Here is a 10097-nt window from a genome sequence, read left to right on the forward strand (position 1 = left end):
CTAGTTGAGCCAAATATTCAATAAATCATCTATCGACATGACTCATCACAGACATTCGATAATATTTCTTACCTCCCATTTACACTCTTTCAGATTGTCCTAGCATGATGTTTTTCAATGCGACTTCTTCCGATTGTGTCCTATGTAATTGTAACAACAACACCACAGATTCATGTAACCAGACGACAGGAGAGTGCACGTGCAAGACTGGGTTCTATGGACCATCATGTGATTGCATCAAAAATCAGCACAACTGCAACAATACGTATTCCTACTGTTCCTTTCATGGAACCACACCTGTTTGTAATTGTAGAGTCGGGTTTTATGGGAGGAATTTGGGCTGTTTCGGTAGGTTGTCCCTTAAAACATTATGTAGCAAAAGGATGTGTACTTTGCTTCAAAAAGAACCATTAAAAAGTAAGGCTTTCATATCATAATTGTTGACGACGATCACTATATCTTTAATCTATTTCTGCACAAGTTCTTTTCCCTATATATATATATATATATATATATATATATATATATATATATATATAAATATATATATATATATATATATATATATATATATATATATATATATATATATATATATATATATAATTTATTGATCTGTTTTATGGTAATTTTTTTTGTAAATGTTTTAAAGAGTATAAATGACAAAAAAATTCTGTAAAGTACTAGATTCATTTTATGCATAAAATGGTCCTGTTTGCAGATCAATTAATCAGTTGTCACTCTTTGTCCAATTTCAAACATTAAATTAAAGTAGAAACTGCCATATTTTCATATCAATAAAATAAAGATTCTTAAAGTTCATATCTAAAGAATTGGGTACAATTGTACAGAAAGTAAATTTGTGAGTTCATGCAATTAGCTAAGAGTTTTTAAATCAAGCATTTGATTATATATATATATATATATATATATATATATATATATATATATATATATATATATATATATATATATATATATATATTAAGAAAGTGCCAAAATTGACTCATCCGTTCGGGATACTCCGTGCAACGAACACTTTGACGCATGTGGCAAGGAACTTTTTAGTATCTTTCCATTCCATAAAGTTACAGAGGAAAGCAGGGGCCAAAGAACAATATTTCATTGATATTATTGTGTAAACATGTATCGTTTATAGTGTCAAGTCTATTTACTTTGGCAATTTCTTCGGACATTTTATATATTAAATAAGTTTAATTTTAAATGATATTTTTATGTATAAATATCTGACTCACACACACACCCTCACCCACCCTCACACACACACACACACCCACCCACCCATACATACATACGTACATACGTACATACATACATACATACATATATATATATATATATATATATATATATATATATATATATATATATATATATATATATATATATATATATATTCCATAAAATTTAAGAATAATTCAATCAATTCTGTTTCGATTTTTTTTTTCAGATTAAAATCTGGGCTGTAGTCATAAAATTGAAATAACTTCGAAATATTGGTCTTTTGTAAAGGAAATTTTAATTAATTTTAAATATAATAATAATATAATTATCTAGCATAAAATCATGTCATATCATCAGATGTACACAGACAAAGTCAAAGAAAACAAAGAAATGATGTAAAAATTACTCTTAAGGAAGCTCTAAACACTGCACACTAAAGAGTTCTATTTGTAGGGTAGTTTTATTGAGGTAGAGTGATCTGCCCTTAGAAGAAAACTAGTATAAATGGGTATCTACAGTTAATGACACAATTTCTTATGAATTAAAGTATTCTTAATGTTATGTTAGACCAAGATTAAGTAATTAAATACATTATTTCCATTAATTTTCCCGATGCAAGTAAACAACAGTGATTTCTGTTCACAAATAGTTCATTGTCTTTGAACATTTTTTTTGCAGAAATAAAGCAGGCACCCTAAGTTGAAAATGAATTAGATACACTGAATATGTGCACCTTTATATGATATGTTTTTCTTAAAGCCCAAAAAGCATTTTTCATTAGTGTTTAGAGCTTCCTTAATATATTTTAGAATCACTAAGATTCATCAGGGATACAGGAGTTTTGCAATTGTATCATCAGGATCAGTGGATGCTAATTGGTTTCAGTTACAGATGGGATGAGAATGAATCTAAAGTTATTTGCACTCAGTTGGGTTTACCAACGTAAGTCACTTTTATTTCTAGTAACAATATTCGAGAGTTTAAAAATTGATACGATATAAAAAGGAAATGTTAATTAATTCCATGCTTTTTATACCCCACCTTGTATATAATCAAGGCATTTTGTGTTTATCAAATCTATCAGCCGTCCTTCCGACAGTCTGACTGTCCATCTGTCATTTTTCGCAATCAGCTCATTTTCCAAGAAACTGAAGAAGATATTTACGACCAAAATTCACAGATTGATACTTTTTGATAATATATATTATTCACTTATGACATCATTTTCTTTGTGACCTTGACCTGACCATACCCTACTTGGTTTCTAGCTTAGTTTTTTTTTTTTATTAATAACTCATGATCATACGCTGATATATACTTTGGTGGCAGGATTACGATTCTATTCAAACTAAAGCTAACTATTAGTCTATTACATATTTCGTATTCAGCATAGTTTACAAAAAAAAAAAAAAAAAAAAAAAAAAAAAAAAAAACAAACAAACAAACAAACAAACAAAAACAAAAAACTATTCATAATATTTTCATGAAAACTGCATATTCTGATTCATATTCTTTGGGACTTTACTGTGTCATAGTTATTTGACCTTGACTTTCCCAATGACCTAGACCCCACTAATAGGCTATTTGCCACTTCTCATTTTCAAGGAAACTGTTAAAGATAATTTTTTACAAAGATACAAATTAATAAGTGATATTCCACTGTGTCATAATTTTTGTGACCTTGATCATCCCTATGACCTTGACCCCAATATTCCTCATGTGGCATTTAAGAGAAAAAGATATTTTTATCTGCTTTATACAAAGATACAAATTGATTGGAGCTACTAATCAACTGTGTCAATTTCTTTTTCAATTTTAACTTCCATGACCTTGATCTAACTATTAATTGTTTTAGCACAGTTAACAGAAAATATTTTTCGTCAAATTAACACACTGAATTTTCAAAAGAATTTTAAAGAGAAAAAAGTTGGAAATATGAATATTAAATTATATCTACTTTATCTTTATGCCAACAACTAACACCTACCCACCCCACCCCCACCGCTACCCACCCACCCACACACACACACACACACACAGAAATAGAGAGAGCAATATATTAACCAATTCAAATTTTTGTAGTTTTTATATGTCCTGCACATCGAAATATCGGAGTCAGACAGGACTGATGTACAGCGATTATAGTAACAGGAAAAGGATTACCTATCTGTCATGCACTGGAGATGAAATGGAAGTATCCCAATGCAGATTTAGCGTATACAGCTACATTTCCAGTTATTCATTGTTTGGAATTGTGGAATGCCGATCAGGTAAAATTTGTATGTAGAGAACACGAAAAATTTATGAAATTCGAAACTTGTACTTAATTACATGTAACTAGAACTTGGTTTGAATAAAATATGTTAACAAAGATAAGTTACAAGAAAAAAAATAATACATACTAACATTCTCTTTCTTTTTCCTCTTGTCTTGATACATGTACGTCACAGGCGCAGATCAAGGATTTTTTTTTCCAGAGAGGTCCTCCCCATCTCCTCCCCCCAAAGAAAATCCAATCAAAAAATTAGTCGACAAAAATAAAAAAGAGAGAGAAAGAGAGCAATATATTAACCAATTCATATTTTTGTAGTTTTTATATGTCCTACACATCGAAATATCGGAGTCAGACAGAACTGGTGTATAGTGATTATACATGTAGTAAAAATATATATACCGTAACTCCTATTCTAAACGTGAGAATCCTATTTTGTGGGGGGTTAAACAACTTAATACAATGTATGGCTCCGCGATTTCCAGGGGGGGGGGGGGTGTCCAAGATCATTTTTAGTTACATTGCTATGTACATTAGATAACTGCAAATTCGAGGGGATATTAAGTGTACTGACCATCAAACTGTTTCAGCAAATATTGAAATTAAGTAGATGTAGGCGTAGTCATGGAAATCGATCATGCAATGCTTGAAGTCCCGTCTGATTCACCTCTACTTTACATCAATAAACAATTAGGTCTTTATCACATTCGCAATATTTTACTTTGTTTTCTTGAAATTTTTGACTGGACTAATTGAAGAAGCTAAGCAATTCCATACTTGGATTCTTTGACTGTTGAATACAAGCAAGTATTTGTGGTTATGGATTTTGTCCAGCGCAGGTTTGTTAAGCTTCAACTTGTGTCGGAAGATAATAATTCTAGTCTACCTGTCTGTTTCCTTAAAGCCAACAAAGAAATAGATGTTACATTTATGATCATTAGTAACTTCCTTATCATAAAAGATTTTGGTCTTGCATTCAACCATATTTCAAGTTGAAGCCTACACCATGTATTTCCTACAGATATTTCCCATATGTTGCTTCCAAACTTAACAAACTTTATAGAGCCTAGACATTTAAAACATCTTGAATAAAATCCTCCTTAGTTCTCTTGCTCTGCCCCTTCTTTCAACTATAGTCCCGCTGTCTATAGTTGACAGTCAAAGAATCCAAGTATGGAATTGAAATTTTCTCAAAGGCAAAATTCAACAATAATAATTTTGACTCACCAAGTTTTTTTTTGTATGAACAACAGAAGAAGGCGCTTGATTCGATGCTGGAGAATGAGTTTGAAACTAGGAAAATAGGGGGTGTTGTAATTGACGCCTCTTTGCATATACCATTAATATTCTCAGAATCTTGGTTCCTTAAAAAGCGTAGAAATATAAACTGAACAATAATTAAAAAATTTTGCAGCTCTGATCATGTAGGTTGAGTGTACTTCTTAACAAACCAATTCGCTAATGTATAAATTTAGTGTATGACTACCCATTTCATATTCAAAAGACCATTATTATTTTTTTTTCGCCACGTGCATACAATATATAAAACAGAATTCATATCATGCATGTTTAATAGAGTATTGTAAACATGACCTAATTCTATAAGTTTTGGAATAAATATTGTACAAACTTAATAGTCAAGACACGTAATAATGCATAGTTTTGAGACTGCGAGGAAAGTTATGCCTCTTTTAAAATTAATGCATCGCGTGACATACTACTTTTAAATTGATAAACAAAAATGGGCGTCAAGAAAACGAGGTAAGCCGTTTGGTATACAAATAACTTTTGACATTGATGGCACACATCTAATGCTTAAAAATAATGATCTTTTGAAACAACCAGTATTAACCATCTTCTCTGTAATGACAGATATAAATCTTTGATTTATAATCGTAGTCAAAATGCATACCTCGTCGTCTATGATTCCCTGCGGACATGTGTGTCTATATATTGTTTACGCACTTCCTTCAGCAATATTCATGAAAAGTTTGATTCTTGATTGTAGATCTTGCTTAATTGTTTTGTAATTACAACGACGTATTTAGTAAAACTTTGTGAAAAGTATTTTATTTTCATTACACATCATGTTTTTCAAATCATTTAATCATTTTGTTTCACATAAAAATCGACGTTTAAATAGCGCGTATATCTCTAATGTAGTTGAAAATGACGACCTTAAAGCAATCACTTTAAAAGACCCTAAATATATTTTATAAATAAATAATAGACACTTAATTTATTTCAACTGTATTTTAAAAGAACTTTGTTTCAATTCTATATCTAGAAATCCAATTTCTACTCACATTTTACTTTCAATGGATGAAATTCTTCAAAATAACAATTCAGCGTTTTACCCTTTTAATATTCAAAACAACAAAAGTTAGTTCGATCTACCTATCTATACCGAATTCCTTAACTACATAAAAATCCTTGCAGACAAAGATACATTGAAGGGTCCAGTAAATGCTCTACCAAACCCCCACCAAAATATCAACAGTAAAGAAGAAACTTCGGAAGTACTGTATTAAAGGATATTCTAGAAGTGGTGTAAATCAAATGTGGATTCTCAAAAATTCCAAAGAAAATACAGAAAATTTAAAATCACCTCTGGAAGTTGATATAATTATAGAGGGATGCTGGGGTTCTTCATTGACAACTTTATGTAGTAATTAAAGACCAGGTCTTCCAACGATCTGTTGGTATTCTATAGACACTATAATTGTGCTCCTTTATTATTCGACTTGTGTTAATATTCAAATGAAGCATATTTTATTCAAAATCTACTACATATGAAAAAAAACTTGTTGTCTCTTTCAACTCCACATTCAGATATATTGACGACTTTATATCAATTAAAAATAGTTACTTCTATTCATATGTCGATTTGATATATTCAGTACATGTAAACTTGAAATAAATGACAACACAGAGTCTGCCACGTCTGCCTTAATTTCGGACTTCAATAAGGGCCAACTAACAACTAATCTGTATGACCATCTTTTCCATCATGCACTGTCCTTGTTTTTATGTATTAATATTTCGAAGTCATTTGCATTTGAAGTTCAAACTTATTATTTCTCAAAGGTGTGGTCTTAGTACGATCATTTTTAAACCAAGGAAATTTTTAGGGATCTGTGTTTTATGGCCTCTTCGCAGATTTGTATTCCTTTTATGTTTTTCGAGATTGAGTAATACTGTTTGCTATCTCCACCCTTTTCATTACTTAATTTAAGATCGAGGACTTATATACTAATCTAGTTTGAATAAAATTATTTTGGACTAAAAACTGACTCACGCAGTCAATGTAAGGTGTGCAACTTTTTGAGTTGGTGTAGAAATTCATTTTAAAAAGCCCCATTTTTGTCAAAAATTGTGCATAACATTTTTCTTCAACGAGGTATTTGCTCTGAAAAAAATGTCAATATTGACGATATTTCAGAGTAAACTGGCATTAATTCGTTAACTGCTTTAAACTCTAAAGGACTTAAACACAAGAATTGTTTTGCCTAGAGTGGCCACTATTTACTCATCAAAATCCAAATTGGTGTCCATGTAGACATTAAAAAGTGTACAGTAGCTCTATATGACAATGATTTGTCTCCTTTTGAAAATAATCTATGAAATTCTTCAATGTTTCACTCATAAGCATCAAACAGGAAACACTGCATGCTTACAATGATCATGAGCAACTTTTCGTTTACCAAGATACAAAAATCATGTCCCCTGGATCAAGAATTCAGACCCAAGGGTTAGGCTCAGTGGTCATATATCTATTTATTGTACAGTATACTGAAAATCATATATATTCATGGCAAGGAACCCGGTCTGCTTGGTTGCATTAAGCTGTTTGCCTTTTGCTTAATTTGTCAAACATCTGCAATTGAAAGTGGCTTTTATATTTAAAAAAAGAAGAAGCGTGAATGAAATTGTAGAAAAATGTGCACTTGCAATTTGGTATATTGAGTTGATTGTATATCATTTCAGATTGTCCTGATTTTATGTATGGTTCGACTTGTAAACGGTGTAACTGCAACCAACAATATTCCATAAGCTGCAACAAAACTACAGGGGAATGCAACTGTAAATCCGGGTACTATGGCGACACTTGTGACTGTGTAGAGGGATCACATGCCTGCAATGCAACCATCGCTTTTTGTGGAGACCCGACCCCAACTTGTTATTGTAGAGACCATTACAATAGGAGGGGACTTAACTGCACAGGTGATATATTATATAATAAATATAACTGCTCTCTCAAAATCATAAAGATTGAATGGATCGATATTCTATATATTAACATTCAATGTTCAAAACAAAACCTCAAAGACGACATATTTTTTAAATTTATAATACATGTATTCATATTGAAGGGGGAAATGGCAACTTTGTCCTTGAAATATGCTTTGCAGACTGTAATAATGTCATGCAGGGTTATAGGGATTTGTTATAGTCAAAATAAGGATATACTATTCAGACAGAGAATTCCATGTTTAAAAAATGTATCACTATAAGTCATTCAAAACAATCCTTGCATATAAGGATTATAGAAAACCATCATCCAAACCGTAATTCAAAAACTCTCTATGATATAATTTGTATTGTAAAAATAAGTAACATGTTAAAATAATTGAAATTTTTCTGAAAAGGCAAGTTAAGAGTATAATAACCTTTTTCTACCTTGTATGAATATATGTAGTATTCAGGTATTGTCAACTTTGTTTTCCAGATTCCATTCGATTTTATGGGAAAGTCAATAGTAGTGAAGGAGTCCTTCAGATCAACCACAATCGATCATGGAAAACATTTTGTAAAAGAGAGTTCACAAAATATGATGCACGTGTTGCCTGTCGTCATCTAAATCTTCCAAAGTATGAAGAAAAAATACTTATTATCATGACCTATTGAAAGCATTTTTCTACATGTGCAATTCTTTTTTTCTAATTTGATGATTATTTCTCCATTTCACAGTTTGTGTACTTAGAATATTTGATATTATTAGACAAAGTACATATGCTTATTAAATATATGTTTGGCATTTCAACTCGCAAGAAGGCAGTCTGCTTTGTTTAATCTTCAAAGACTTAAACATGTAAACCGGAAATGAATGAAGATATAAAGTTTAAACAAGAGGCCCATGGGCCACATCGCTCACCTGAGCACACTGACTAGACTAAGGCACAAATCAGTTCAGTAATGAACGGGGGGGGGGGCTTGAGGGGGGGGCTTGAATTTTAAACTACATGATGATGCTTTCATGTCAATATAACAAATGAATTTGTTCTACTTGAGACGATTTTAAAAGAATTTTCCCATTTATTCCTTTGTAAAAATTTGACCCCCCATTGTAGCTCCTCCCTATCTCAGGGGTCATCATTTGAACAAACTTGAATCTACATTACCCGAGGATGCTTCCATATCAATAAGACTAACATAACTTTTCTGTTCTTGAGAAGAAATTTTTTTTTCTATATGTTCTTATGTAAAACTTTTGATCCCCCATTGGGCCCCACCCCACCCCCGGGGGTCATCATTTGAACAAAATTGAATCTACACGACCTGAGGATGCTTCCATATAAATTTGACTCATCATGGCTTTGCTGTTCTTGAGAAGAAGATTTTTCCTATATATTTCTATGTAAAACTTTGATCCTCCATTGTGGCCCCGCCCTACCCCCGGGGGTCATGATTTGAACAAATTTGAATCTACACTACCTGAGGATGCTTCCATATAAATATGCCTCTTCATGGCTTTACTGTTCTTGAGAAGAAGATTTTTAAAGATTTTTCCTATATATTTCTATGTAAAAATTTGATCCTCCATTGTGGCCCCGCCCTACCCCCGGGGGTCATGATTTGAACAAAATTGAATCTACACTTCCTGAGGATGCTTCCATATAAATATGACATTTCATGGCTTTTCTGTTCTTGAGAAGAAGATTTTTAAAGATTTTTCCTATATATTTCTATGTAAAACTTTGATCCTCCATTGTGGCCCCGCCCTACCCCCGGGGGTCATGATTTGAACAAAATTGAATCTACACTACCTGAGGATGCTTCCGTATAAATATGACTCTTCATGGCTTTACTGTTCTTGAGAAGAAGATTTTTAAAGATTTTTCCTATATATTTCTATGTAAAATTTGGATCCTCCATTGTGGCCCCGCCCTACCCCCGGGGGTCATGATTTGAACAAAATTGAATCTACACTACCTGAGTATGCTTCCGTATAAATATGACTCTTCATGGCTTTACTGTTCTTGAGAAGAAGATTTTTAAAGATTTTTCCTATATATTTCTATGTAAAACTTTGATCCTCCATTGTGGCCCCGCCCTACCCCAGGGGGTCATGATTTGAACAAATTTGAATCTACACTACCTGAGGATGCTTCCATATAAATATGACTCTTCATGGCTTTACTGTTCTTGAGAAGAAGATTTTTAAAGATTTTTCCTATATATTTCTATGTAAAACTTTGATCCTCCATTGTGGCCCCGCCCTACCCCCGGGGGTCATGATTTGAACAAACTTGAATCTACACTACCTGGGGATGCTTCCATATAAATATGACTCTTCATG

General features: G+C 32.1%; 1 long non-coding RNA gene across 1 annotated transcript in view; it reads left to right on the top strand.

Annotated features, from left to right (window-relative positions):
* Nucleotides 1–2179, top strand: part of LOC133175958 (uncharacterized) — a 42574-nt gene extending 40395 nt beyond the window's left edge. Inside the window, exons 2-3 of the long non-coding RNA XR_009719360.1 lie at nt 94–348; nt 2055–2179. This is a non-coding gene — a long non-coding RNA (uncharacterized LOC133175958). The remainder of the gene's footprint in view (nt 1–93; nt 349–2054) is intronic.
* The last annotated feature ends 7918 nt before the right edge of the window (nt 2180–10097 follow it).

Source organism: Saccostrea echinata, unplaced genomic scaffold (assembly GCF_033153115.1).
Source record: "Saccostrea echinata isolate AGI-Se365-2 ecotype Australia unplaced genomic scaffold, CSIRO_AGI_Sech_v1 ptg000064l, whole genome shotgun sequence".
NCBI lineage: Eukaryota > Metazoa > Mollusca > Bivalvia > Ostreida > Ostreidae > Saccostrea > Saccostrea echinata.